Source organism: Schistocerca cancellata, chromosome 8 (genome assembly GCF_023864275.1).
Source record: "Schistocerca cancellata isolate TAMUIC-IGC-003103 chromosome 8, iqSchCanc2.1, whole genome shotgun sequence".
Taxonomy (NCBI): domain Eukaryota; kingdom Metazoa; phylum Arthropoda; class Insecta; order Orthoptera; family Acrididae; genus Schistocerca; species Schistocerca cancellata.
Genome location: NC_064633.1, coordinates 212,508,275 through 212,535,532, shown reverse-complemented (window position 1 = coordinate 212,535,532; position 27,258 = coordinate 212,508,275).

The following is a 27,258-nucleotide window of genomic DNA, read 5'->3' as shown; positions in this document are numbered from 1 at the left end:
ATACAGTTTTCATTCTGCATGTGTAAAAGTTTTACAGTGTGTAGATAAATCCTTTCCGCTTGTTTTCAAACTTAGTTCAACCTGTTCCCGTGAGTGGCGCCGTCACAGCATGTCTTCAAGATGGCTGCTACACTTGACGTTCGTCAGAAGAAGCGTGCTGTCATAGAATTCCTGTGCTGTGAAAACGAGACAGCGGGAAACATCCACAAGATGTCGAAAAAGGTCTATGGAGATGCTGCTGTCGATCGCAGTACAGTTAGTCGGTGGGCAAGCAGGTTACGTGTTGAAAGCAGGCACGGCAATATTGAGGATTGTCCTCGCAGCGGCAGTGCTCGTACTGCACACACTCCAGACAATGTGCAGAGAGCTACCGAATTGGTGACTGCTGACAGACGCATCATAGTGAAGAATTGTCACGCTACGCTGGGATATGGGAAGAATGTGTTTGCAGAATACTGAAAGTGCTGGCGTTAAAAAACGTTTGTGCCAGGTGGGTTCCCAGGATGTTGACAGTGGCTCACAAAGAAACAAGAAAAGCAGTATGCAGCGAACTTTTGGAACAGTACGAGAAGGAAGGAGGTGAATTTCTTGGAAGGTGATGAAACAAGGCTCCATCATTTCTCACCGGAGACGAAGAGGCAATCAGTGGAGTGGCATCATGCAAATTCACCCAAGAAAAAACAATTCAAAACCAAACCTTCTGCTAGAAAAGTTATGGCTACGGTGTTTTTCTATTCCGAAGGACTCTTACTTGTGGACATCATGCCAAGTGGAACCACCATAAATTCTGATGCATATGTGACGACACTGAAGAAACTTCAAGCTCGACTGAGTCGTGTTCGATCACATCAGCAAAACCAGGATGTTTTGCTGTTGCACGAAAATGCACGGACACTTGTCAGTCAAAAAGACATGGAGGCGATAACAAAACTAGGATAGACAACACTGAAACACCCACCTTACAGTCCTGACCTGGCTCCATGTGACTATCATCTCTTTGAAAGACTCTCTTCGTGGAACAAGCTTTGAAGATGATGACTCCCTTGTGCAAGCTGCCAAACAGTGGCTCCAACAGGTTGGTCCAGAATTTTACCGTGCAGGTATACAGGCGCTGGTTCCAAGATGGCGCAAGGCACTTGAGAGGAATGGAAATTATGTGGAGAAATGAAGAAAATGTTCCTTCAAACATGTAGAATAAAAGATGGATTTTTAAAAAATAATGTGAATTTCTTTTGGAGTGACCCTCGTACCACTAGCCTAATTTTGTGCCGCTCTGTAGCAGGGGCACGTAAAAATTAGCTTTAGAAATATATATATATATTTTTTAATAACGGGAAACTAACAGACGTTTTCTGTGTACACTGGGCGTCGCACAAAAGGTGTGATGAGCAGTACTTGCCTAGACAGACTCCAGCAACCCACTGCAAAAACTAAATTCCAAATGTTTGCCGAAATACCAGAGGAAACACACCTGAAAACTCTTAGAAGGGAAGGCTAGTATGTGAACAAGTACACAACAAAAGCAGTGGTGGCATTAAAAGCTATCACGGTAATAAATACCAAATCAACAATAGACTTCTTTATATGGCATTTATGGTGGTGGGATCACAAAAGATCAACAATTTGTCGGTACAGTATACAAGGTGTTTCGGAAAGAGCATGCAAAAATGTAACGAGACGTAGAGAATGGCCCACTGAACAATTTGAGGCACAGAACCTGGGGTCGGAAAGACCAACTTAAGGAGATACGGAAGCAAACTTGCCTCTCGCATTGTTTTCCAGCTTATTTGTAACTAACGTGTGTACAAGTTTACACGTACTGTGCTGTTTATTTACATGTACATTCTTGGCCAGCATTGTAGGCTACAATCTCATTGGGCCATATCGTCTAACTATCCGTCTGAATGGTCACCTGTACTTGAGGATCGTGCAAATAGCTCTAGCTGAGTTGCTGGGGAACGTACACTTGGGAGTTCGTGAGAGGCTTTGGATGCAACATCACGGTGCACCGCCTCACTTCAGTGTGGATATCCTCAACCATCTCAGTGCCGTATTTCCTGGTTTCTGGACTGGAAGGACATGTCCTGTTCCATTGCCTGCGAGGTCACTTGACCTGAATCCCCTTTCTTATTTCCTATGGGAATATCTAAAGTCACTTGTGTATGAGGGCCCAGTGGATACGGAGATGTAATTAGTTGCCAGAATGGTAGCTGCCTGTGGTGTGATTCAGAACACACCAGGAATATTTGTCTAGGTGCGTTAGAATCTTGTTCGCCGATGTCATGCGTCCATTGAGGTTGATGGCCGTCAATTCCAGCAAATTTTCTAAGATACAGTACAAATGGAACTTCCACTGTGTCAATGATGGTATTTTCAGTTCATTGTAACTAATGCAAATAAAAAAGTACACCGTAGTCTGATTATATTTCATTTTTATCTCCTTAAGCTAGTTTCTCCGACCACGGGTTCCCCATCTCAAGTCGTTCAGTGTAGCATCCTCTATGCCCTGTTAAATTTTTGCACGCTCTTACGGAAACACCGTCTATACAAGGGTACTATAATTAAAGTTTCAAAATGATACTGGTAACAGGACCCACAGGATTTCTCTCCTCGGAAATAGAGGTGCCTGCGATAAGCGATGTCATCAGCTCGCACCACACAGTCACCTCTGTTGAATGAAGTGGTACAGGGTGATGTGCGTGCGGATTTTCCGTTGCCCATATTCTGCAATTCAGCACATTGACATGTCCTTGGAGATGGTAATGGGCTTCGCCTGTCCACAGAATTTTCCGTCGCCATTCATTGCCCACTTCCATGCGAGCAAACGATTCCAGAACGAACGGTTGGTTGTCTTGCTGGCAGCTCAGTAGGAAGCAACTCTTGAACGTGGATCATTTTGCATGGACAGCAATGCAGGATGTTTCGTAAGATATTATGCATTGTGTTCGAAGGCTCGCCCAAGTTTCGTACAATTCCCCAAGCATTGCATGTTTGCACACCACCTCTCGATCCTTTCTGCAGTGCTGTGGCCATATCTTTGACAGACGTCGATTCAACTGCTATCCTCTCTCTTCCACATTGCACTTCAAAACAAATCGTATTTCCGGATTTTGTAATCATTTTCTCCAGACCCTTAGCAGACATCGGACCGATGCATTTTGTCGTATCCTTGAGTTTCTGCGAGTTCTGCCGAGCTACTGGTTCACAGTCACCGTTCTTATAAATCAGCTTTAACAGCAGCGCAGTGTCCTTCACGGAGACAGTCATGCCGGACGTGTGGGACTCAAACTGAGGAACACCCGTTGGCCGTGCGTCTATCGGTGTGCATATTCTGGTGCTTACAGCTCCACAATTGTTCGTATTTTCGTAATTTTCTTTTCTTTTTTGTATATGACGTTTGTCCCCTGCGCCAGTTATACATTGTTCAGATTTGTCGTCATTTTGAGCGGAATCTCTTTCTACAGCTTTTTGAAACTCGAACTTTAATTATGTACACGTTATACACGCTACCCTCCATCATACACCATACGTTGGCTTGCGGAATATGTACACTCCTGGAAATGGAAAAAAGAACACATTGACACCGGTGTGTCAGACCCACCATACTTGCTCCGGACACTGCGAGAGGGCTGTACAAGCAATGATCACACGCACGGCACAGCGGACACACCAGGAACCGCGGTGTTGGCCGTCGAATGGCGCTAGCTGCGCAGCATTTGTGCACCGCCGCCGTCAGTGTCAGCCAGTTTGCCGTGGCATACGGAGCTCAATCGCAGTCTTTAACACTGGTAGCATGCCGCGACAGCGTGGACGTGAAACGTATGTGCAGTTGACGGACTTTGAGCGAGGGCGTATAGTGGGCATGCGGGAGGCCGGGTGGACGTACCGCCGAATTGCTCAACACGTGGGGCGTGAGGTCTCCACAGTACATCGATGTTGTCGCCAGTGGTCGGCGGAAGGTGCACGTGCCCGTCGACCTGGGACCGGACCGCAGCGACGCACGGATGCACGCCAAGACCGTAGGATCCTACGCAGTGCCGTAAGGGACCGCACCGCCACTTCCCAGCAAATTAGGGACACTGTTGCTCCTGGGGTATCGGCGAGGACCATTCGCAACCGTCTCCATGAAGCTGGGCTACGGTCCCGCACACCGTTAGGCCGTCTTCCGCTCACGCCCCAACATCGTGCAGCCCGCCTCCAGTGGTGTCGCGACAGGCGTAAATGGAGGGACGAATGGAGACGTGTCGTCTTCAGCGATGAGAGTCGCTTCTGCCTTGGTGCCAATGATGGTCGTATGCGTGTTTGGCGCCGTGCAGGTGAGCGCCACAATCAGGACTGCATACGACCGAGGCACACAGGGCCAACACCCGGCATCATGGTGTGGGGAGCGATCTCCTACACTGGCCGTACACCACTGGTGATCGTCGAGGGGACACTGAATAGTGCACGGTACATCCAAACCGTCATCGAACCCATCGTTCTACCATTCCTAGACCGGCAAGGGAACTTGCTGTTCCAACAGGACAATGCACGTCCGCATGTGTCCCGTGCCACCCAACGTGCTCTAGAAGGTGTAAGTCAACTACCCTGGCCAGCAAGATCTCCGGATCTGTCCCCCATTGAGCATGTTTGGGACTGGATGAAGCGTCGTCTCACGCGGTCTGCACGTCCAGCACGAACGCTGGTCCAACTGAGGCGCCAGGTGGAAATGGCATGGCAAGCCGTTCCACAGGACTACATCCAGCATCTCTACGATCGTCTCCATGGGAGAATAGCAGCCTGCATTGCTGCGAAAGGTGGATATACACTGTACTAGTGCCGACATTGTGCATGCTCTGTTGCCTGTGTCTATGTGCCTGTGGTTCTGTCAGTGTGATCATGTGATGTATCTGACCCCAGGAATGTGTCAATAAAGTTTCCCCTTCCTGGGGCAATGAATTCACGGTGTTCTTATTTCAATTTCCAGGAGTGTATGTAGATGTAGATCTTTGAGCTTTTGAAAAATATTTGTATAAAATCTAGATGATCATCCCACGTTTTCGAAGTGAAATCATCTATCTATAATATCACAATACCTGGTAGTTCCCTTCCGAAGACAAGATCAATTTGCTTGATAGATTTAGACATTTATTTCGAAAATAAGTACATGAAACTTTTAACATTTATTTTCGAACTGAAGGGCTGTGTATTTACGTGAATCTGGATCCAGCATCACTTTCCCGCTTACTTCAATGAAATAAAAAGAAAACAAATAGTTAGTCGTCAAAAATTCGTCATTGTCAGTAAACCGGGTCTATTCATTCCAAAGCTAGGTAACTGTTCTTGGATCTGACCTCTATGTCAGCTTTATAAACTAGTATATTCAGGTGGCTGAAACGGCTAATAAGTCATTTGGTAATGTTCCATTTACTTATACCATAAATCTCTTTCCTCACCTTAAGTTGCATACTTTTTTTGTATAGTATAAGATGGGTGGCAAAATTTTGTATTAATTTTCATGTTCAACTGGCAAAATTATAATTGTAGGATGTGAGGTCCGCCAGTTATGCAAAACACCGTTTTTTCTCAGTACCTAGACATGTTTCAGCACCACTGTGCCATCATCAGTGGGTTTGTGTAATGTGAACATTTTTGTTAAATGGTTACAAAAGTATGTGGATGTTTAGTTCAAATAGTAGTTCGTTTCTTTTTGTTAATACCTTTACACTTGGTGTGCATACATTTTCCGGATCACTTGTGTATTATTTACTACAGATAGCTTGTCATCTGCAACCAAACGATGCTGATGAGAAAATTTTGTTGGGAGTTAAGCTATCATCTAGAATGTAATTTGGTTTGTTTCGATGTTTTCTCGCCTATATTCGTTTTTACTTACGTTTTCATGCGGCATGCCCTTTCATTCTCGGCACCCGCATTCTGTTCCCTGTCACTGTCGTCGGCTCAGGTAATGTACTCCCAAATAAAGTATCAGCTTGTATATTACAAAGCCAGATAGCTCGTAAAAATAGGTCTACTTTTAGGCCCGGTGTGATGAACATTCTTTGTTTAAAATGTAACCTTTGGAAGTTAAAATTTATCGCTACCTCCTTGTCCGTCCCTTTACGTTTGTTACCGATGCGAGTAATGTGCTCGTCTGCCAGCACTTAAAAGTCATTATGTCTATCAATTTATCTCCCTAATTCTTAAAAAAAAATGGCTCTGAGCACTATGGGACTTAACATCTGTGGTCATCAGTCCCCTAGAACTTAGAACTACTTAAACCTAACTAAGCTAAGGACATTACACACATCCATGCCCGATGCAGGATTCGAACCTGCGGCCGTAGCGGTCACGCGGTTCCAGACTGAAGCGCCTGGAACCGCACGGCCACACCGGCCGGCTCCTAATTCTTCATTAACTAAGCAAACATATCACTACTTACCAAGATGGTCACTTCTTTTCCTTCAACCTTAGTTTCAGGGTTGTCCGCCTGCTTAACTGGGTGGTACCGGGCTCTCCTCCCACGCAAGCGGGCCCGGGTTCGATTCCCGGCCGCGTTGGACATTTTTTTCCCCTCGAGGACTGGGTATCGTGTTTCCCTCATCATCATCATCATCATCATCATCATCTCACCTCGTCCCGGCGCGCAAGTCGCCCAATGTGGCGTCGACTGAAATGAGACTTGCACTTGGCGGCAGAACTTCCCCGCATAGGGGCCTCCCGCCCAACGATGCCATACGCTCATTTCATTTCACTTTGCTAGATCTGTTACTAATTTTCTCTCTGTCCATAAATTAAACAAAAGCGGACATACACTTTTCACCGCATCCTGGATCATTGTCTAATCATGTACCCACTGCTCTATTGCTGAAATCTCCCGTACGACTACACCAGATTGTTGTGGTTGGATTGCTGATACCTGTCAAGTTCTAGGATATAGTCCCTGTTCATCCTTTTGAAATACTAATGGTAGTTATTGTACGGTAGGTTACTATACATTTTTGCATCCAATTTACTTTCGGCATGAAAATGACCTTTGTGATCATGGTTACCAGACCAGGTGAGTCGATTTTCTTTCGATTTAATCTGTCCGTAATTAACGTTATATTGTTGTTATTGTTGTTGTCGTCCCGGTAACTAACACAGAGTGGTTAAGGTTCTCGCTCCTGTTTATAGCGTAGCCCATATTGCTGTAAAGAGGAAAGGCCTCTGGACCTGATGGGATACCAGTTCAATTTTACACAGAGTACGCGAAGGAACTTGCCCCCCTTCTTGCAGCGGTGTACCGTAGGTCTCTAGAAGAGCGTAGCGTTCCAAAGGATTGGAAAACGGCACAGGTCATCCCCGTTTTCAAGAAGGGACGTCGAACAGATGTGCAGAACTATAGACCTATATCTCCAACGTCGATCAGTTGTAGAAATTTGGAACACGTATTGTGTTCCAGTATAATGACTTTTCTGGAGACTAGAAATCTACTCTGTAGGAATCAGCATGGGTTTCGAAAAAGACGGTCATGCGAAACCCAGCTCGCGCTATTCGTCCACGAGACTCAGAGGGCCATAGACACGGGTTCACAGGTAGATGCCGTGTTTCTTGACTTCCGCAAGGCGTTCGATACAGTTCCCCACAGTCGTTTAATGAACAAAGTAAGAGCATATGGACTATCAGACCAATTGTGTGATTGGATTGAGGAGTTCCTAGATAACATGACGCAGCATGTTATTCTCAATGGAGAGAAGTCTTCCGAAGTAAGAGTGATTTCAGGTGTGCCGCAGGGGAGTGTCATAGGACCGTTGCTATTCACAATATACATAAATGACCTGGTGGATGACATCGGAAGTTCACTGAGGCTTTTTGCAGATGATGCTGTGGTGTACCGAGAGGTTGTAACAATGGAAAATTGTACTGAAATGCAGGAGCATCTGCAGCGAATTGACGCATGGTGCAGGGAATGGCAATTGAATCTCAATGTAGACAAGTGTAATGTGCTGCGAATACACAGAAAGATAGATCCTTTATCATTTAGCTACAAAATAGCAGGTCAGCAACTGGAAGCAGTTAATACCATAAATTATCTGGGAGTACGCATTAGGAGTGATTTAAAATGGAATGATCATATAATGTTGATCGTCGCTAAAGCAGATGCCAGACTGAGATTCGTTGGAAGAATCCTAAGGAAATGCAATCCGAAAACAAAGGAAGTAGGTTACAGTACGCTTGTTCGCCCACTGTTTGAATACTGCTCAGCAGTGTGGGATCCGTACCAGATAAGGTTGATACAAGACATAGAGAAGATCCAACGGAGAGCGGCGCGCTTCGTTACAGGATCATTTAGTAATCGCAAAAGCGTTACGGAGATGATAGATAAACTCCAGTGGAAGACTCTGCGGGAGAGACGCTCAGTAGCTCGGTACGGGCTTTTGTCAAAGTTTCGAGAACATACCTTCACCGAAGAGTCAAGCAGTATATTGCTCCCTCCTACGTATATCTCGCGAAGAGACCGTGAGGATAAAATCAGAGAGATTAGAGCCCACACAGAGGCATACCGACAATCCTTCTTTCCACGAACAATACGAGACTGGAATAGAAGGGAGAACCGATAGAGGTACTGAAGGTACCCTCCGCCACACACCGTCAGGTGGCTTGCGGAGTATGGATGTAGATGTAGATGTAGATGTAACGTAGCCGATCTAAAAGAACAAGTGCGTTTTGAGCACCCTAGAACGAGTGCAAAACTTAGCTTTGTCTAACTTAGAAGGTCAACAACATATAACGAATTCCACCAAGCGTTCCTCTGGTACAGGATCATCCAAATGTTAGGGCTGATCGAGGTGCCATTCAGTACAATCTCTCAGCCTGCCCCAAACAAAAGAATGTGGCTCTGGTCCTAATAATTGTGGTCGCAGAACTTTCTTCCCCCTTGAGACCAAAACATAGACCTGGAACATTGTTTCAAGTGTGCAAGGGAATGGAAACGGTGTAAATGCAGAGTTTAAGTGGTTTGCTATTAAACGTATGTTTCTGTGTTCGTCCCAAGAACTTTTCAGAGGAATTTGAATGGCTTCCAAAAATAATACTGGTTTATTCTAATTTGTTTAATATTACTATCGAAATTTCTGTGGCATTCCTTTATATACTTCAAATAGGAAATCGTACTACAGTTGCCTCTTTCAAAGGGCAAATCGTACTACAACTGTCTCTCACTTCTGTCATTAATGCTACTGTTCAGTGGTGTAAGATTGTTGTTGTGTTCCTCACCATTACTCTGGCAAACATAAACGCATCTCCAGTTCAGTTTTTAGTATACTGGTATTTTGGTTCCACTTGCAGTACTGTATGGTGTCTTTTTTTCATGACCGCTGGTATCCCGTTTTTTATGAGATTTGAAGCATTCCTGAACATCAGAACTCTTTACACTCACGCTGTCCACACTTAACTGGTAGTCACGCATTTTTTCCACAAGCAGTCCCTGGACATCATTAATATCTTGTGTACAGTGTGTATCAACTAGTATAGTATTCCTTCACAGAACTGTTGGTTTTTTTTTAACATCGTCAACAAGTCTCTGAAGTGTTTTTCTGTTTTTAGCACCTGATGAATGACGATTTCATGACCATTGTCTGCAATTCGTAGTCTATAACTACATTTTATTCCCTAAATCCGATAACGGTGCGTGGCGAAGGGTACTTATGATACCATAAATGATCGCCTCCCTTCCCTGTTTCACTCACGAATAGCGCGTGGGAACAATGACTATCAGTAAGCTTCTGTATTACTTCTAATTTCTCGAATTTTCTCTTTGTGGTCATTTCACGAGAGGTACGTGGGAGGAAGTGCTATGTTGTCCGAATCTCCCCGGAAAGTGTTCTCTCTAAAGTTTGACAGTAAACCTCTCCGTGATATGAAATGCCTCTTTCGTACCGTCGGTCATTGTAATTTTTTGAGTATCCATTTAACGCGCTCACGTCGAGTAAACATTCTTGTGACAAATCGCACCGCTCTTCGTTGTATCTTCTCTGTCTCTTCCATCAGCCGTACCTGGTAAGGATTCCAAGTTGATAAACAGTACTCAAGAATCGCTCAAAGAGCAGCCTTTTAACTTACTTCCTTCGTGGATGAGTTATAATTCCTTAAGATTCTCCCTGTGAATCTGAGCGTATAATATGCTTTGCCTACTGTTTGTTTTACTTCATCATTCCGCTTAAGGTCAGTCTGGATAGTTACTCCTAGATATTTTGCGGTATATGCAGCCTCAAACAATTTGTCATCAGTAGTGTAGTGGTACAGTAATGGGTTTCCTTTCCTGATTATACCCAATACGTTACATTCATTTACGTTCAAGGTCAGCTGCCAGAACCTACACCATTCACCAATCCTCTGCAGGTCATTCTGCAAATCGATACTGTATTCTGATGTTGCTATTTTCTTGTAGACAACTGCATCCTCTGCAAACAGTATCAAAGATCTTCAGACGTTTTCTACTTGATCATTTATAAGCATTGTAACGGTACTACCACACTTCCTTGGGGTTATCCTTTACGCCTGTCGAAGTTGATGTATTAGTTAACGTCGTTGTCTCTAGACTTCAATGTCCTCGGTTCAATTCCGGTACTGTTGGAGATTTTTTCGCTTGCTCACTGGACGTTTGTGTTGCCCTTATAAATTCATCTCTTCTTCATGACAAAAAGGTGCAAGCAGTCGAAGTGGCGTCTCTAAGGACGACGTGTACCCGGCACCTGAACGATCCCAGAAGGGGTCTCCTGGTCAATAATGACATGAGATCATCATGTTTTTCATTAAAATTCTGTTAAGTAATTTGTTCATTTGGAACCTGTGTTTTACAATTTGTTCTCTTATTAAAGTATGGGATTCATTTAGTTTTTTTCTGCCAAGCACTTTATCCTCTTTATTCACCTATCTTCTCTTTGCGTGAGTTGATAAACTAACTTTGTCTCATTTCTTCCCGTACCAACCGTTTCTGCATTGTTCGTTCTTCTTCACCTAACCGCTCCCGTTATTTGCAGTCTTTTACAGCTGAACTCTCCTGTTTAATTTTTAGCCAGTTTTTGAAACATGGTCTTCAAATGATAGTTAACCTTCCTAACAGTATCTATACTTTTCTTCTAAATAGCAGAGAAATAATCATTTGAAAATTAGAATCGAGTATGTGGTTCTTTAGTTGTGATCATTTCACTTCAGTTTCTTCAAAATCATAGAAAAACGTTAATGTTAATCTCAATTAGCAGACAGTAAACATATCTTACAGGTCTGCTGCCAGTTATTTTAGATCACGCCTAACTCTCTTTGTCGACATCCAGTTTTCTACACAACAAATTACCACCACTAATGATTTGTATTCACGTGCAGTCCTTCAGTTAATAAACAAAAAACACACATAAGCAAATGTTAGTTTTCGTTTTAACATGATTCACTGCATTTAAACGGGGTGTTCTGTCACTAGGTGTTTAGACTGCCTGGACTGCTTAACAGACTAGTGTTACTCATTAAACAGTGGCTGCTACCGACTGTTGGGGTTTCGAGCTGCAAATGCGTTAAACTGAGCAACACTTTTGTACATATATTCCTGATTACATACAAAAGTATATAACTGTTACAGTATTCAGCTGAATGACATATAACAAAAACAGACGTGCCCGTACAAAGACCTATTTCTTCACAGTCCAATTTCACCATTGTCACGAATGAGGATGATGGTGAGGATGATGAAATGATGAGGAAAACACAAAAACCCAGTCCTCGGAAGGAGGAAATCCCCCAACCCGCCCGGAAATCGAACCCGGGACCCCGTGATCCAGAGGCAACAACGCTAGCCACTAGAGCGTGAGCTGTGGGCTTCATTTCATTATGGTTACAATTTTCGTTTTTTTTAACATCTCTTACCCTTCAGATTAGAACTATTTCTTAGGAACTTAGGGCTTCCTTATCTTATCACATTTACGTTCTGTGAGTCTGGTGTCGGCTGATCGCTCTGTTACACAATTGACAAATGTTTATTACACATTTGTCAAAACTGTACCAAATGATTGATTAATTGTTGTCATGTTTCAATAACTCTGTTGACTAATATGATTAGAATGATGATTAATTACATTCTTCTGTCCAGTAGACAAAAAAAATTATAATTTACTCACAGCTGCGTGAAACACCAAAACACTGATCACGCAGATTACCCATAAGAAACACACAAATTAAATATGAATAATATCTTTTGCAAGAGAAAGAAAAAAATTAAAGACTGTGAACACTTCAAGATATAGAATATTACTTTCAGAATAGGTTTATTACCTTTTTTGCATCGGTTACGACCGATCGAGGCGGCGAAGTGGTTAGCACACTGGACTCGCATTCGGGAGGACGACGGTTCAATCCCGTCTCCAGCCATCCTGATTTAGATTTTCCGTGATTTCCCTAAATCGTTTCAGGCAAATGCCGGGATGGTTCCTTTGAAAGGGCACGGCCGATTTCCTTCCCAATCCATCGCTAAACCTAGCTAGCGCTCCGTCTCTAATGACCTCGTTGTCGACGGGACGTTGAACACTAACCACCACCACCACCACCACCACCGCATCGTTTACGCGACAAAAAAAAGAGCTGATAGATAAATATCTCCCTCATAAGTACAATCCTTACATTGTTATAGACAACGGAAGTCGTCGCTTTTAAGACAAAAGTCAACAGATACGAAATTTGTATTACTTTTTAATTATAAAGTACTCCACCTTAGTTTTCGTTGACACTATGTAAGACACATGCCGTGTAGCAACCCCACCTGGCTGTAGTATACATGCAACAAGTAGTTGGACTGTTCTCTACAACATGTCTCTCAGGATAATGCATCTCCTTCTGTTAAAAGCAACATTGAAAAAAGAAAGAAATGAAAGTGTTAATATCGCTTTCTTGTCTTGAATACACTGTAAATTAATAGCGACGTTGTTAAATAAAGTAATGAAAATATTGATGCGCTGTTCTCCATATATATTCGTCAGCGTACAAGGAAATGGGGATGATGATAATTAAATGAGCACACATATTCTGTCCTCATCGTCATCATCGTCATCGTCACCATCATCATCATTATTATTTCAGCCTTTTCGCACGTGATACAGACGGCGTTGCTTTGCTGGATCCTTCTCTTCCATAATTGTCTGAGTCATCTTTTCTCCCGTAGGTCCCCTGCTACCTTGTCCTTCCATCTCAATATCGGTCTTCCTCTTCTCCTTGGTCCTTCGATTTCTAGGTGTTCTTCTCCCCACGTAGTACTCCCCTCTTCTCTGCACATGTCCATACCATCTTAGCCTGCATTCTTGGATCTTCTTTCCTATGGGCCCCACTTTCACTGTTACCCTGATGTACTCATTCCTTAGTCTATCCTTTCGTGTCACCCCTCTTATTCACCTTGACATTCTCATTTCTGCCACTTCCATCTTTTTCTCTTGGGCTTTTGTAACTGGCCAGGTTTCTGCGCTATACAGCATCGCAGGCCTCACCACAGACTTGTAAAGCTTTCCTTTCATTCTGCAGCTGATCTTCTTATCACACAGTACTCCGCTCAATTTCCTCCAGTTCTTCCATCTACTATTTATCCTGTGCTGTATTTCGGTCTCCAGTCGTCCACCACTTTGCATGTAAGAGCCTACAATTTCTTGACCAGCGTCAGTTACTCTCCTTGCAGGTTAGTATACAGATTTCTGGCATCACTTTGTACACATATACTCTGTTTTCACCCCATTAATTCTGATTCCCCTTTCCTTTTCTCCACTGTTCAAGTTTGTATTAATGTACTTTCTGGGTGGGCTCTCAGATTAAAACATCATCGGCAAACATCATGCTCCAAGCTGCCTCTTTTTTCACCTCTTTGATTAGTACAACCATGACAAGGTCAAAGCGTTATGCGCTGATGTAGTCCTACTCTCACTGGAAATGCCTTTGTTGCACCAGCACTGCTCCTTACTTGTTTCATTGCATCTTCATACATATGCTGTCCTCTGTGGAAAATGAATAGAACTGCCACTTTGACGGTAAATCTGTAGGCAGCGTCAGCTGGCACTATATTGTATCTCTCTCTCAGAATGGTTACAACACAAAGCAATTAGTGATAACTAGCTGTACCCAGCCATGTGTTGCTATGACTCAGTCTGGTGAAATGGAAAAGAAAGAAAAGAGAAAACACACCTTTCCAATATGTATGAGACTTAAACATACATCCTAATCTCCTTCTCCGCCTGCCCCTGTCAATCTCCTCCTTTCCCTCTGTTTGTCCATTTCCTCCCCCTTCCCATTCTCTCTGGCCATCACCTTCTCCCTCTCTCTCTCTGTCTTCTCCTCCCCCCCTCTTTCCATCTCCTCTTTCATACTCTCTCTGCCCATCTCCTCCTTTCCGCTCTCTATGTCCAATACCTCCAACCTCTCTGTCCATCTCCTCTTCCCCCCCCCCCACCCCCCCTCCATCACCCTACTCTCTGACCTAAGCCGAAAAGCCAGAAATACAACTTCCCTGTTTTCTGCGAAAACCGTCTGTGGCAAAGGAAACGAAACCACATAGCTGTGTACACTTTATATATATATATATATATATATATATATATATATATATATATATATATATATATATATATAAAAACGGGTGATCAAAAAGTCAGTATAAATTTGAAAACTGAATAAATTACTGAATAATGTAGATAGAGAGGTACAAATTACACACATGCTTGGAATGACATGGGGTTTTATTAGAGCCAAAAAATACAAAAGTTCAAAAAATGTCCGACAGATGGCACTCCATCTGATCAGAATAATAATAATTAACATAACAAAGTAAGACAAAGCAAAGATGATGTTCTTTACAGGAAATGCTCAGTATGTCGACCGTCATTCCTCAACAATAGCTGTAGTCGAGGAATAATGCTGTGAACAGCACTGTAAAGCATTTCTGGAGTTATGGTGAGGCATTGGCGTCGGATGTTGTCTTTCAGTATCCCTAGAGAAGTCGGTCGATCACGATACACTTGCGACTTCAGGTAACCCCAAAGCCAATAATCGCACGGACTGAGGTCTGGGGACCTGGGAGGCCAAGCATGACGAAAGTGGCGGCTGAGCACACGACACGATCATCACCAAACGACGCGCGCAAGAGATCTTAAACGCGTCTAGTAATATGGGGTGGAGCGCCATACTGCATTTTGGTTCTAATCTACATTAGAGTACTGTGTCAAAATCAGAACTAAAGCGATCAAGGAATCTTTGAGATATTTGGTAACAACCTCTCCACTTTATATATTATATATTTATTTAAATATTATATATATATTTAAAAATGTTATTTAAAAACAGGCATGTATTCAGATAGAATATTTTCTCAAAATTTCACGTCAATCGACCAGATACTTTTCGAGATTTGCGAGCACAAATAGAGGGTGTTAGGAAATATCCGTTACAGGCTTCTAGAACTTGTAGATGGGAGTGATTAGATAATATTTTTAATTTGAACCCATGTTTAAATGGTATAACCATTTGGAAACGTGTCGGCAACGTGACCACTTTTACAAGTAATTGGTTAGGTGTGCCGCAGTACATCACTGCTTCTGCAATTACACTCATTAACAGCCCGAAGAAATTGCTCGTGTACTCTTCGCGGGGCTCTCTTCCACGTGATGTAGTACGGCCTCTTCCAGTTCGGGTGTGCGGAGTCTCTTTGGAGCATCACAGTCACACCTGCTGACGGTAAAGGTACTCCTTGTCGAAGCTGTAGCGTAATTGTGGCGAAGAGGATATGCAGTGGAGTCGGACGTATGGAGGACGATCCTAATAAAGGCGACGAACAGCTCCTCCAAAATGGTTCAAATGGTTCTGAGCACTGTGGGACTTAACTGCTGTGGTCATCAGTCCCCTAGAACTTAGAACTACTTAAACCTAACTAACCTAATGACATCACACACATCCATGCCCGAGGCAGGATTCGAACCTGCGACCGTAGCGGTCATGCGGTTCCAGACTGTAGCGCCCAGAACCGCACGGCCACTCTGGCCGGCACAGCTCCTCCATTACCGTAAGATTCGCCATGCAGAGCGATCATGTCGGTGTATTCTGCAAACGTGTAGTCAGTCGTGTTGCTCTACCACTCCCAGACACGTGAATGAGGCTCCGACCTGGTCAGAGAGGTAGGATAAACGTCAAATGAAGTCAGCCGATCTGACATGGCCATCCCCCACAATGACTTCACTGTTGTATACCTATCTGGGAAACATGTTTTCAAACGGCAGCAGCAGGGAAACGGCACGTTGCCGGACATGGGCTCCTATTCGTAATATCATCTCCTCAGCCCACTGTAAAAATCCTAAAAGTCTGAAACAGGAGTTTCCGAGCACCCTGCATAACTTTAGCAGGCTGAATTTTTGTACATACTGGTGTCCAAAACGGAAGCAACAAACCGAAATGTTTGCCACAAAACATGTGATAATGAAGTAGAAACAATATAAAAGGGTACAGAACGTAAACAACTACAGCTTGCATAACGGAAGACAAAAATGTTCTTCGTTTCTCAAAACCTAAAGTATTTACACACAGATACCAACAACTGGTTAATGTGCTCAGTATGGGGTGTGACCACCTGTGGCAGCAATACAGACACGACAACGACGGAGCATGCTGTGAATGATATCAATTTTATGCTGGGGGAATAACGCCCATTCCTCCTGCAACGCTGCTCGCAAGTCTTGGAGGGTGGTAAGTGGATGATGACGTATGGTTGACGACATATGGAAGTTTGGGTCTGGCCGTGAGTCGTGCTCGGATAGCCAAATGGTAAGGAGACCGCTCGCGCCAAGCGGGAAATCCGAGTTTCAGTCCCGGTCCGGCACAACTTTTCATAGTCTTCATTCAATTCTATAGCTGATGGTAGTCATTATTCGCAATTGCCAATTCATCTGTTGTGTTTAGTAACGGCTATGATCGCTGCGTGCGTCGTCATCGGAATATCCCTGTCACTGCAATATCGTATGATGCAACCCATGTCCCTAGTGCATCCCAGACGTGATCCATGTGATGCGAATCTGGAGAGTGAGTAGGCGAAGCCATACCTGCAATATGTTCCGTTTCCAAGAAAACATCAACCACACCTCCTCTATGAGGTCGAGCCTTATCGTCACACAGCACCTCCGATATCGATCTCTTGCCGCAACCGACCCGAAATCGTGTTTCACGTTCCCTCCACATGCGAATCCGTCGAGAATCACTTTCCAGACCAATCAGGACTCATGTGTGAAAAGAACATTGGCTCACTGTTCGACTGTCCAGGTGGCATGCCGACGGCTCTACTCTAGACGCGTCAGAGGTACACATACAGCGAGTCTTCGACAGTATAGGCCACTCTGCCGAAGCCATCTGTACACCGTTTGCCTCGAAACACGACGTCCAGTGGGTGCTTCGAGATCAGATGCCAGTTGCTGTGCAGTACTAAGGCCATCATGGTACACATGGTCGGCTCAGCCCTGGTCTTCGGGATACGGCTTCGATCTCTATAAACTGTCGCACATCCCAGAAATAACAGGATCGTTCACATTAAGCCACCGGGCAACATCAGTCTGCGACTGTCCTGCTTCCATTCTTCCCACGGCTCTCCACCGCAAAGCGCCTGGTAGGCGTCTTCTCTGTGCCGTACTACACCGTATGTGACTGTGTATGTTGTGGGTTGGCAGGAGAGCCAACACCGTGATATTAGAGGAAGCCGAAAGGCACGCGTTTTAGCTCACGCAGGCTGGCGTGGGGTCTGGAACAGGTCAAGGAAATTAGACTTCAGCAAAAAACGGACGTAGCTGGTGGAATACTTAACTTTAATCCATAAACGGTGAACGTCGCTCTTGACGGTACATGTTTTACAGTATCAATAGTAACTGGTAATGGCGCCTTGCTAGGTCGTAGCAAATGACGTAGCTGAAGGCTATGCTAACTATCGTCTCGGCAAATGAGAGCGTATTTTGTCAGTGAACCATCGCTAGCAAAGAAAGTTGTACAACTGGGGGCTAGGAAGTCTCTCTAGACCTGCCGTGTGGCGGCGCTCGGTCTGCAATTACTGAGTGGCGACACGCGGGTCCGACGTATACTAACGGACCGCGGCCGATTTAAAGGCTACCACCTAGTAAGTGTGGTGTCTGGCAGTGACACCACAGTGTACACATTGATTGTGGATGTGGGACTATCCTGCAAACTCTCCCCCGTTCGTTAGGTGCTCCGACGTCATCTTTGGCGCGGTTGTCCGTTCACCGGAATGCCATCTTCCGTGCAGGACACGATCGTACGGACATCTGTTGACATTTAAATTATTACCTCGTGAATTATACTCAGGACGGGGAGGTAGTGATTTGTTGCTTTAATTTTGGACACCAGTGAATCAAAATATAACATAGTTCCTGCCGAGGCTGGATGCAGGTGCGTCAGAAGAAGGCAATTCGTAGATAAAAGAAACTCCTTATAGCTGTTTGTTTACATCGATAAGACTCTGATACAGGCAGCGTTGTTCGTGAGCGAGGCAAACACGCTGACACGGCGTCGCCCAGTGTGCCGACCTCTGATCCGATCCTAAACGTGATACTGTTGAACATGCGCCCTGGCAGCGGCTGTATTGGAGAAATCTCAGGTTACCGCCTGCAGCGTGGACGGCACGCTGTGGCTGCTTTGCTGTAAATACGGCACAGGGCAGAGGAATCCTTAGTTGGTACCGTGACAGAGAAAGGGGTGGCTGGACGCCGTATAATAATTCCATGAAGGCGGCATGTTGCTGAGGTACCTTTTCACCTATGTGCTCAGGCGGTGCACAGGGACTCGAGACCTGGCAACACTAGGCACAGATGCAGCATCGCTGTGGCATTGTCCAGTACTTACTGGACGTCACATTGCTGGCAAGCTGTTCGATAGTGACGGCTGATCTGGGATGTAGACGTAGCTGATCACGGCTGATTTTGCGGAAGTGTACCATGCAGTAATTCTCTTGAACAGAGGCAATGATAGATCTTCAGATGCCATCATGCAGTTGTCAGTCAAACCGCTGAAGCTTCTGTAGGTTGTTGCAGTCTGAAGCCAGTGGCGTGTGGAAATCTCTGGTCATGGGAGTGGTGATTTCGGTGGTGGGCTGAAAATGCGGGCCGATGGTCGGCAGTGGCCAATGTCCAGCTCTTTGACTTTCACAAGGGAATGACTCAAATAGCTCTAAGCATTATGGGACTTAACATCTGAGGTCATCAGTCCCCTGTAACTTAGAACAACTTAAACCTAATTAACCTAAGGACATCACACACATCCATGCCTGAGGTAGGATTCGAACCTGCGACTGTAGCGGTCGCTCGGTTCCGGACTGTAGCGCCTAGAACCGCTCGGCCAAATCGGCCGGCTTCACAAGAGAAATTGCCCATCGCAACCCCTCAGATTTAGTGATTTAGTGGTAAGAGGACCCAATGGATAGCCCGTCAAAACCTGAACATAGATCAAGCATGAAAGCAGGAAGAAGTTGCATTGAATAGTGAAAAAAAAGCAAAATAGGAACAGAGAACCGTCCAACAACAACGACTAAGAGTGTTCGGAGTGGATGGAACAACGATGAACTTGAACGGTTATCATGGGACGACCGCTCTAAACAAATGCAACCAACAATAGTGAGAAAAATGACACAAAAAATGGTGACGGTGTCGGGCTGCCAAGCGGCCGAGCCGTGTTCAATCCTACCTTGTACAATTTTTTATTTTTTTCCGCTCTTCGCTGTATCCACATTTGTGTTTGTGTCGAGGTGTGAAGTCCGACTGCGACAGTGAGAGGTAAAGAGAGGACCTATTGCGACACTTGATTCCATACAACTGCTCTGTTTGCAGCCGAAAGGAAATGGCTTTCGAACAGGAAACGCAAACAGCCACTTTCCCGAATGATTTTCGCAATCCCGGTAGAATGTTGGCAATACCTCACTTGATCTCATGCCTTCCACAGCTCTTTTAAATTCTGACCCTAATGCTGCATCAGCTAAATTATGCACATCGACTCCAGTTTTTTCTCCTATCACGTCATCAGACAAGTCTACGTTCTCACAGAGGCCTTCAATGGACTCTTTTCACATACACGCTCCCTCCCTCTCTTCTGCATTTCAGAGAGGAGTTCCCATAGAACTCTTGAGGGATATAATAAAGCCTCATGGTTATTTTAACACTTACAAACCTTGAAAACGATCTTTAAAATCTGGTGATTCATTAAGTCAAGTAGTTTACCTTTCGAGTCCTTTCTCTCAAAAAATGATTTACTGTGCTTGGTCCTCTTTTGTTCTGAATCCTCAAGTTGTGACAGATGCCATCTAATACACAAACATGGTAACCCTAATTCACAAGAAAAGCAAGGGAGCGTTAAAATACAGACATCTATATGGAATTGTAAGTTTATACTGTCAGGAGCCGTGGGCGTAATTACTTTTGGAAAAAGCGGAACGCTACGGAGTGACACAGAGCACATTGCTGGGCACGTGACAGGTAGCGTCGCCCTGGGAATCCAAAATCAAGCGTAGCGTGCGCTGGCTGTGACGTCAGCTGCGTTCCATTTTAGCCAGCCAATCAGAAGCGGCTTTATGGCTCAACCAGCGAGGCGTTCCATTATACTCCTTACCCCTCAACCTCTCAGCTGCGGTGTACAGCGATTCCGTATCGTAAAGCAGTGACTGCAGTTGCGAAACCTTCTTGCAAAGACAGTACATGTCGCAAAAAGGGCACTTACTCGCTTTACTGTTGACACCGATTCAGACGATGAGCCAGACTGCGCTTCAAACCCAAATTGGCTTTACTCAATGTGTGTTTATATTTCTTGCTCCCCTTTAGACTCCATGACAATCTTTACAGTGATAGTCTAGGGAAGAATGAAAAGCAAAAAATCACATACAGTGACTATAAAAAATATTGATCTGACCAAAGCGTGTAGAATATAACAAGCACAATTACAAAAAATACAGCTAAGAAACGCACGATAACTATTTCCTTACCTAGATTAACAGATACATTTAGGAATCCTACGCTAGTTTCTTAATTTGTCAATAAATGCACGTTATTTAAAATCGTGCCCCAGTTGATGTCTAATAAATATTCGTCTACTAAACAAGATACCACATATTTCTCTGTTGTACTTTCCTTTTCGCTGATCAATAAAGAGGTCCAAGTCTCTGTTGCACTTCATCCTGACAGTTTTAAATTAAGGCTTTGAACATAAATTCATGTATTAGACGCGCTTAGAGTCACCCCTCTTTGTGTTTCATCCACGATATTAGATAGCTACCGCTGCGTTTTCAAAACCTTTGAATCCTATTCAAGTAATATACTTTGCAAATGTCAGCTAAAGTACAAAACAAGAGAAAGAAATCTGTATCGGGTTGCCTCTAAAACAAAAATTTTAAGGAGAAGTCAGAGAAACCATTCGCAGATTTGCTAGTACGATGAAGACTGCCGGCCAGTGTGGCCGCGCGGTTCTAGGCGCTACAGTCTGGAACCGCGCGACCGCAACGGTCGCAGGTTCGAATCCTGCCTCGGGCATGGATGTGTGTGGTGTTCTTAGGTTAGTTAGGTTTACGTAGTTCTAAGTTCTAGGGGACTGATGACCTCAGAAGTTAAGTCCCATAGTGCTCAGAGCCATTTTAACCAATTTTGATGAGGACTGGTGTAAACATATTTTAAGGAGAACAAAACGTACGAAAACAAATCAAGGAGCGATCGTCCTGCAGTCCTGTCCGAGATGGGAAAACGACAGCTACTTAGAAACGTTAAGAAAAATCCAAAACTGAGCGCTTCAGAACTTGCTTCTGCACTTCAGATGCATACAGGACTGTCTGTTTCACCACAGACTGTCAGAAATGTGCTTTATGAAGCTGGGTATGGAGCGTTTAGAAAACCACAAATCTGTAAAATCAACAGAAGGAAGCGAATTGTACTGGCAAGAGAACATAAATCCGATGGATTTCATTTCTGAAACAAGCTTTTATTTGCTAACCAGAGTAGATTTGAGATATTTAAGACAAGTAGGCGAGTAGTGGTGTCGAGAAAATAAATTGAAGTTGAAGAGGGAAATGCACTGAAGCACCAAAGAAACTGGTATAGGCAAACGTATTCAAATGAAGATATATGTTAACAGGCAGAATATGGCGCTGCGGCCGGCAACGCCTGTATAAGACAAGTGTCTGGAACACTTGTTAGATCGGTTACTGCTGCTACAATGGCAGGTTATCAAGATTTAAATGAGTTTCAACGTGGTGTTACTGTCGGCGCATGAGTGATGGGACACAGCCATCTCCGAGGTAGCGATGAAGTGGGGATTTTCCTGTATGAATAGTCGCCGACATCGCTACGACCCGAAAAAAAAAAATAAAAATAAAAAAAAAATCTTGCAAGAACGGGACCAACGACGTCTGAAGAGAATCGTTAAACGTGACAGAAGTTCAACCCTTCCGGAAATTGCTGCAGATTTCAGTGCTAGGCCGTCAACAAGTGTGAGCCTACGAACCATTCAACGAAACATCGTCGATATGGGCTATTGAAGCCGACGGCGCAATCGTGTAACCTTGATGATTGCACGACACAAAGCTTTACGCCTCGCCTGGGCCTGTCAGCACAGGCATTGGACTGTTGATGATTGTAAACGTGTTGCCTGGTCAGGCGAGTCTAGTTTCTAATGGTATAGAGCGGATGGACATATACCAGTATGGAGACAATCTCATGAACTGTTGAAGCTGATGGAGACTCTGCAATAGTGTGGAGCGTGTAAATTGGGAGTGATATGGGACCCCTGATAGGTCTACATACTACTCTGACAGGTGACACGTATTTTATCTCACCACCTACATCCGTTCATGTCAATTGTGCATTCCGTCGGGCTTGGGAAATTCCAGCAGGACATTGCGGCAACCCAGACGTCCACAACTGCTACAGAGCAGCTACAGGAACACTCTTCTGAGTTGAAACACTTCCGTTGTGCGCCGAACTCCCCAGACATGAACATTATTGAGCATATCTAGGATGCCTTGCAACGTGCTTTTCAGAAGAGATCTCGACCCCCTCGTACTCTTACGGATTTCTGGACAGCCCTGCAGGATTCATGGAGTCCATTCCCTCCAGCACTACTCCAGATATTAGTCGATTCCATGTCACGTCGGTGTTGCGGCACTTCTGCGTGCTCGCGGGGGCGCTACACGATATTATGCTTCTGTACCAGTTTCTTTGGCTCTTCCGTGTATAACAGCCTCAGTTAAACGTGGAGAAAATTAAGTATTTGTGTGAGGCTGCCTGAGTGCCAATGGTGTGAGAGATTTGCGTTTTACTGATGGAATTATGGACTACACGGTTTACATAAACATCCTTAAAACACATATATCCAGGAGAGCGACTGATATGGATTTTTGCCCGCATCTCGTGGTCGTGCGGTAGCGTTCTCGCTTCCCACGCCCGGGTTTTCGGGTTCGATTCCCGGCGGGGTCAGGGATTTTCTCTGCCTCGTGATGCCTGGGTGGTGTGTGCTGTCCTTAGGTTAGTTAGGTTTAAGTAGTTCTAAGTTCTAGGGGACTGATGACCATAGATATTAAGTCCCATAGTGCTCAGAGCCATTTGAACCATTTTTGATATGGATTTTTCTGCGTCTCATATTTTCTTACAAGGTAATGACCCATACCATACGACTCTACATGCAAGGCTGTGCCTGCTGTGTAACGCTCCCTGCTCGATGACGACACGACAACAATCCCCAGACATAAATCCAATACAAAATTTGTGGAATGTACTGGACAAAAATAAGAGGAGTTTTAGAAATTATCTAAAAAAACATTCTAGTAGAGGAATAGCGTAAAACTGTAGTACAAACGACATAATCTTCGGTAAAATCCATGCCAATTAAATTGGAAGGAATTATTCGGAGGTAAAGAGCATGGTGTGCTTACAAGGTACTCACCATGACATTCTATGTTCGGGGTATCATTGCCAGTATTCCACATAAATACTTAGTTTACATCCCAAAAATTGCCTATCTTTACTTTTTAATGTTTAACGATGTTTATGTAAATAGAAATCTCTATTTGTTTATTGTACCTGCTTTTCACTGGTTGCTAAAAAAAGTCCATTTGTCTGTTGTACTTCATTCTGATAGTTTTCTACGAAAACTTTGAACATAAGTTCATGTATCAGACGAATACTTTCACAAGTTGTGCAGTTAATATAATGAAGCATTTCAGAGAGCACATCTCCAATATTTTTTAGAACAATATTCTAATCTACAACTTCTCTATTTATGGAAATACTTGTAAAAATTCCTTTAACCCAACCTCAAAAATACGTTCGCCAGAGTGGCAAACGTACACTAGTAGCTTAGTAGAGAGCTCTTTGTCAGCCGGTGCAACTCGCGTTGAACAACCACTGAATAGACTGCCTACCATTTGCCTTCAAATCATAAACTTCGTCGTCATCCCTCGTGAAGAGAGGGAAAGTGACAGCCTTAGATTCGAGACGTTGCACCACGCAGCTTCTTTCATACTGTTCGAGAAGAATAGGCTTTGTTCGTGCCCCCCTCTTTCATCTGATCGATTTCATTATAGCCGTAAAAACGAAAATATGGTAGTATACTGGACAACAAGTCACGACCCACTTAATTTTTAACGGATTGTGCACAGGAAAGACAGGGAATCGTCTTCAGTTTCTCATCATGTCCAAAGGAAACCAATGGACTGGTCTCAAAATTCTTAGATTCGAACTAATGTCGAGTACTCTTATATCAGAGATGGTGGCAGAATATAGCTTCGTTCGATCTGTGCGGAGTCTGAAAACAAAAGAAATGACAGAGAACTCATTTGACTATAAAACGACGCGTAAAGGTGCACATTAAATGAAATTAACCTCTTAGGACAGGGAAAGAGTATTTAAGGACATACCCTATCGGTCAACCAGCAAAATATATCCTCGGCCTTCACATGAGTCTGTAATTAACAACTCATGCACAAGTAACAGTTCGGAAACGCGTGTAAACACCGAAAAGAAAACGTAAGCCGCGAAACCGCTATATTTTATACCGTCGCAAACCTCTACCACTACCATGCAACATGGACAATTTTAATCTTAACGCAATGGTTATATCAGGGTTGATTTTCATTTTGTGTATTCAAGATCTCCTGTCCATGCATCTCACTTAGTGTTTGTATTCCTCTGTTTTAAAGCTGTTGAAGAAGTGCACTGAAGAAGTGCAGTGTTTAAGAGCAGTCTCGTGTGTTAATGGAACATTATTGGTGACGACGTTGTACCCTGAGGAAGTCCGACTTTATTTTTCCTATATCAAGCTGTCTAGCCTGCTCTTTCCTGTTTTTTTCTTCTTCTTCTTATTTCTTCCTCATATTGGTAAAAAAGCAGAAACCATGATTTTCTTTGTCTTAGGGAATTAAGCAATGTCATGTAATCATCGTTTCGCGTTTAGCCTTACACGTTTTAACTCACAAGGCCCAAAGCATTCTACTTGAGCTGGTCTATCACATATATCAGTTCTGGGTTTTCCTAAGCAAGTTTTTTATAGTTTGGATAACGTCTTTCCAAATGAGAATTTTTTACTCTTACGTTAGTCTCTCTCGCGGTATAGATATTGAAATGACCTACCGCGTTAGTCCAAATCGCGAACAGATGCTCGTCTTGTGGCTGTCGACCACGAGCGAATCAATTACACAACTGGTCGGAATAAATTTTCGTTCCAGGATTTTGGCGACATATAGAGAAGATTTTTGTGCTAACAATGCCTGACACTACGTTGAAGGAATATATTGTAGTTGTGAGATTTATGTTGTAGTTCTAACACAACGGGAACTGCCGACCTCATTTTAGATAGAGTAAAAAACTGTGTATTCCAGAGGTGACCTAACGTGGTTATCTTACACTGAATGAACTTAAGTGTGTTAGTTAACAGTCATTAATTTTACTTGTGGAATTACGAGGTAAAAAGAAGAAATTAAGTTTACTGTGTGTGTCCTATAAATACTCATATACTCGACCTGTAACTTTATTCAAACGTACAGAAACTAGGATAAAGATGAATAAACATCATTCTCGACCAACAAATAAAATTTTCGGAAGTGCAGTTTATTATGGTGCCATAGTTATTGAATAATGATTGAGGCGAGTAATCCATGCAACTCGTGCAATATTTTGAACAAAGCAGTCCTCCTGAATCAAATACCGCTCGAGTTGCGGTTCACGGGCAATCAGAACACAGCAAATATTTACGATGGGCTCGCGCCCACCCCCCACAATGGCGATTAGCAAATATGCTCATTCCAGGGAAATATTCGTTTACTACGTCACAAATCAGAATTAGCGTAACATGGTCAATACGCAAAATAAATGGGAGCATGTGTGAGTAATCTTTTAGAAATAACCAGGAAAAATGCAGGTAGGAATTTGGAGCAAATGGTGCATTTACGACTAGGTACTTTTGCAGCGGATGTGTTTCCTTAATCGGCAAATTACAGTTTTACGACTAGAACAACAGTTTATTTTGAATAGAAAGCTGCTACTGCACTTTACTTTTGCAGTTCAGAATGTGATCGCATTTTGTATTTTTTTCAAAAACGTCCGCACCTCATCTATTTGCAGCATTCCGAAACAGTGGCGCGACGATGACGGGCCATGAGCATTTAAGCATTTGTTAAGTCGTAGCACTATCTTTTGAATTCCAGCATCAAAGAACTTCGCCGCCCGACCGTTTAAGTTGCTTTCAACATCTCATCTTTTCCGAGTGCTTTCCACCAAGAAATTCCTTCATTGTTGGAAGCACTGCTAAGGCAGGGCTGTGTACTGGCTGATCCAGTTTCTCGGTGAAACTTGTCCAGTTGCGTCTTTGTTCTTGACGCACCGTAAGGCCGAGCATTGTCGTGAAGCAGAACAACGCCGTTAGAGAGCGGTCTCCACTGGCGATTTTGAATAGCGCGCCTAAGCTTCAACAATGTTTCACAGTACCTCTTAGCCTTTGTCATTGCTCTTGGCACAAAGTTTAACAGAAGAATGCCTTTCCGATTCCAAAAAGCCGTAACCGTTATTTTCTGTGTTGAATGTTCTTGTTTGAATTTTCGTCGGGGACTTTGGAATGATGCTACTCACTGGACTGTGGAGATGGGCAAACTGAAACACGTAACTGTTTCGAAACAAATGAAACAGTACAATGTAATGTTTCGATACGCTGTTTCGAAACAGTGAAACAGTTTGTGTTTTGTTATCTAACAAATCTACACATTTT